This window comes from Euprymna scolopes, chromosome 2 (genome assembly GCF_053919585.1).
Source record: "Euprymna scolopes isolate OS-2025 chromosome 2, ASM5391958v1, whole genome shotgun sequence".
NCBI classification, from domain to species: domain Eukaryota; kingdom Metazoa; phylum Mollusca; class Cephalopoda; order Sepiida; family Sepiolidae; genus Euprymna; species Euprymna scolopes.
The window spans coordinates 93823513-93828471 of NC_136483.1; the positions used below are offsets into that span (position 1 = coordinate 93823513).

The window sequence follows — 4959 nt, forward strand, 5'->3', positions numbered from 1 at the left end:
GAGAGTAAAACTTACCAGCAATGCGTACACAGCCTTTTTGGATAAATATCTATCACCATGGCTAAATGTCCTACGTCGCTTTCAGATAATTTTTATGCATGACAATGCACCATCCAATTTTGCTAGGGCGATTGCCGCCTTCCGTGAATCTATGGGCTTCTTTGGAGAAACCCTCATGAGAAAGCTATCGTATTCTCCGGATCTTAACCCCATTGAACATCACTGGTTAATATTGAAAAGACGTAATTGTGAGGGAGGAGAGCAATTTATTCAAATGATGCTTCGTGGAAAAAAGTAGTTAATGTTGGCAGAACCCTAACTCCTTTTTAGATAAAACAATTGAATCTTTCGATTGACAAACAGTTTTTTTATAGTTCTTTAAAAACAAGGCCGATAGCAAGTAGTCGCGTGCAATGAATGAATGCGTGAATGTGGGATTGACATGAAATTCTTAAAGATAAACGAAAACGACCGAAAAATGGGCTAAAATGAATTAAATAAATAAACAGTAAATGATTTAGAATGATTCAATGAACTTAAAGATGAATTGAATAACCTTAAGAATGATTTGAATGCTTAAAAAATTAGAGAAATCCTTCAAAAACAACTTGAATTATATGGAGAATGACTTCAATGGTTTTCAGACTGACTGGTTGTAAAGTGGGTGACCATTTTACATTAAATAAATACAGAAAAGTGATACACCAGTTTATATCACAAAGTTACAAACATAAGTACACATGTAGTAAGAACAGCTACTACATTTGATCTTGAACAAAAGGTCGAGAAAAGGGTACTTATTTGCTCCCCCACCGAGCAAATATGGCACAAGGCCGATTTTTAATGTGAGTAGTGAAGGGAAATTGGGGGTCAGCTCCCCGGGGCGTAGTGGGGCTGGATGGTGACAATTGGTATGAAAGGTTGCCCCTACATTGCCCAAGGTCATATACGTGGGGTTGGTATTTATTTGCTCCAATACAGAGCAAATTAGGCACAAGGCCGATTATTAATATAAGGAGTGTAGAGGAAACAGCGACCAACTCCCTGGGGAATAATGGAGCTGGATAGTGACAATTGGTATGAAGGGCTGCCTCTACATTGACTAAGGTCTTATATGTGGGGTTGGGATTTATTTTCTCCCCGACCGAGCAAATATGGCACAAGGCCGATTTTTAATGTGAGTAGTGAAGGGGAAATGGGAACCAGCTCCCCAGGAAGTAGGGGAGCTGAATAGTGACAATTTGTATAAAGGGTTGCCCCTACATTGACCAAGGTCTTATATGTGGAGTTTCCCACATATATAGACTTTGCTTGTAGTATCTGTTTAAACAGAAACTACAATTTGATCGTGATCAAATAGCCAAGAAAAAGGTATTTATTAGCACCCCGCCCCCCACCGAGCAAATATGGCACACGGCCGCTTTTAATGTGAGTAATGAAGGGAAAATGGGGGATAGGTCCCTGGGGCGTAGGGGAGCTGGATAGTGACAATTGATATGAAAGGTTGCCCTACATTGACCAAGGTCTTATATGTGGCGTTGGGATTTGTTTGCTCCCCCACCGAGCAAATATGGCACAAGACCGATTTTTAATGTGAGTAGTGAAGGGGAAATGGGGATCAGCTTCCTGGGAAGTAGGGAGCTGGATAGTGACAATTGGTATGAAGGGGTGCCCCTACATTGACCAAGGTCTTATATGTCGGGTTGCCCACACATATGATATTTACTGAAGTATCCCCAGATCAGATACTACACTTTGATCTTGGCTAAAAGGCCAAGAAAAGGTATTTTTTGCTCCCCCACCGAGCAAATTAGGCACATGTCTAATTTTTTAATGTGATAAATGAAGGGGAAATAGGGGCCAACTCCTCGTGGAGTAGAGAGGCTGGATAGTGACAATTGGTATGAAGGGTTACCCCTACTTTGACCAAGGTCTTATATGTAGGTTTACCGCCACATGTGGTCTTTGCTTGCAGTATCTGCCTGAAAAGATACTACACTTTGATCTTTGTCAAAAGGCCAAGAAAGCCTATTTATTTGCTCCCCAACCGAGCAAATTAGGCAGAAGGTTTATCTTTTTACCATGCCACATCGAGGTAGTAGGCCGAGGGGAATCCTTATATATTAGCTTATTTAGATGACAGAAGAACTTTTTAACCTCAATTCTCTATCCATGCATTGGAATTGTGTGTATTTACTCTCATTGCAATAGATTATTTTAAATATGAACTCGACCGCTTGAAATATAAAAACTATTTTTTTTTTTCATTTTTCTTAACCTTTTTCTTCTAGGGGATGGGACATCCAACCAGATGTCTGACATTTACCCCTATTTTAGTGAGTCCAACCAAGAGATCTTTTCAGGATTCTAGCCGTCCCTTTTAGTGTAATCGTTTGTATTTCACTTATGTCGCTTAAAATGCTCCCTAGTCGATAAAAGAAAAAAGACGCACGGACTTTCTAACTGGGAAATATTACAGCCATGAAACTGCCTTGATTTCAGATTACGTATTGCTCCTAATCTTTCTTTTCAGCCTAATCGCCATTACACAATTTTTAATTTTATTCATGCCTGGCTAAGTAAATGTCAAATCTAAATTTGACGATGTTTATAATCTTATCTTTAAAATATACAAACAGAATATTGGTTTCTTTCTTTCTCCTTCTCCTTAAAAAAGGAGAGGAAACCTTATACTGGTCGACCTCAAATATTAAGTGAGTCCCCCCCACTCCTATGACCTCCGACAGTAAGGGTAGAAGTTCTTAGCGTCATTTGGATGCTGGCCGAAGATATAACTTTAGCTAATTACATTTTTGGGCGCACTTTTTTTTCAAAAAAGTCAATCAAATCTAACCCTTTTTTTCGTTTGTGCTCATATCATTCTATTTAGTTTTATTTTATTGTTTTATTTCTCAGACACATCTTAACCATCCTTAATTCACTTATTTTAAAACAATTTCCTGTCTATTTTTTTTACCATGTCACATCGAGATAGTAGGGAAGGGGGATTCTTATATATTAGTTTATTTAGATGACAGAAGAACTTTATTATGTACGATACTTAATATTAATAGTCATGACAAGAAGTAAATAAAAAAAATAATAAAAAATAAGGAAATTTAATAAATAATCCCCCTCGCACATTGCGATCTCCTTTCTGGGCACCTATTCCGGGTGTGTTTTCCTTGTTAAAAAGTATATGCTTTTGATCCGTTACTTCATCGAAACACAGGAAGAGGCGCCCTATTATTCAGCATTGATTTTATCGTGAATATGTGTCTTGTTTTCTTATTTATCTTTTTCCTGAATCTTTTTGTCAAATATAATATTATTAACCAATACTTTTTCTTATATAAAACGAGAGAAAAAAAGTATCCCGCGAAATTGAACATTTCCCAAATTATATTTGCATATTATCTGAACTCCAAGACACGCTTAAACCAGGCTTAGGGTCAAACAAACCCAACTTGCATCCTCCCTTGAGGCTTGCATTCTCAAATATCCGTGGGCGTAGAACTAAGTTAGCTGATGTTGAAGCATTTCTCCTAACAAATACCCCGGATATCTTAGCACTAAGTGAGAATAACCTACAGTCCCCCATCCCCTCTAACTACTTTAACATGCCTGGATATTTCCCACTCTGCCGCAACGAGTGTGACAAACACATGCATGGACTTGGAGTTTACATTCGTAATACCCTTCCTTTGACTAGAGAAACAAACCTATAATCGGATGATCAAGCCTTTATGTGCTTTAGACAAAACTTGCAACACAACATTAGTAACTTTTACTTTCTTTACTGCTCTCCCTCGACCCAGGACTACACCATAATAAACAAAGTCTCTGACAGCATAGACACAACACTCTCCCTCGACACTAGCGCACAAGTGCATGCATTTGGTGATTTAATGTCCCCCCACAAAAACTGGTTTGGATCCTCTACTTACACAGATGCACCGGGCAGCACAACTCATAGCTTCTCTATATCTCACTCCCTATCACAAATTATACGTTTCCAACCCCTTTCCCTGACAAGGAAGAATAACATGCATCACTTCTGGATCTGTTTTTAACCACAGTTCTCGATGATCGTACAACGAATGCCGCCAGGCTACTCGGGAACGCTGATCATGCAGTGATAATGGTTGAAATAACCCTAAACTCTAGAGCAAAAACTGAAGAGCCAGTGCTCAAAACAACGAGATATTATAAAAAGGCTGACTGGGAAGCCATCAGAGATCTTATCAGAGATTCCCCATGGGGAAATATTTTTTCTCTTCCTGCCTAACAGTGTGCAAACGAGACCACTGAATGGTTCAAAACTGCAATCGGAGCGCATATTCCCATGCGGAAATTTTATAGCAAGCCCCACTCTCCCAAATGGTTTACTTCGACTTGCCCAATGCTATTGCTCAAAGGAAGCATGCATACCGCAAATTTAACCGACATAGGTCCAGCTCAAACAGACAGAAGTACATAAAAGCTAGAAGTAATGTTAAGAAAGAAATAGCGACAGCTAAGAGAAAATTAACGGAAATCGATAAAAAACGCATAGAAGCACAAAAACTAGGAACTCGTGACTTCTGGAAACTCTAAAACAGTGTAGTAAATTATGGGCAATCGACAATTCCCCCACTAACTAAAAATCGCGAGGTTGTTTGCTCAGCAATCGAGAAGGCTAACATGCTTGCCAGTCGGTTTGCCTCAAACTCCACACTGGACCCTTTAAACAACCCTCTGCCTGACTTTCCTATGATGACAGACGCTACGCTAGACGAAAGCATGTGGACCCGATCTCCTCCCAGCTGTGCAATTAAAAAAGTGCTAAGCCGAAGTAGCTCCACTTCTCTTCAAACTCTGCAATACATGCTAGAAGTGTAAGCCATTTTGAGTTTCAGAACAGTTTCAGATGGTTCGTTTTACACACAAGTCCTGTGAGGTGACTTCTTTGTAGTAGAC

The 4959-nt window shown here is 39.3% G+C and overlaps 1 pseudogene; it reads right to left on the reverse strand.

Moving 5' to 3' along the window:
* Positions 1 to 1663: 1663 nt before the first annotated feature.
* LOC145243526 (U2 spliceosomal RNA) lies at positions 1664 to 1785 on the reverse strand (annotated as a pseudogene).
* Between the last annotated feature and the right edge of the window lie 3174 nt (positions 1786 to 4959).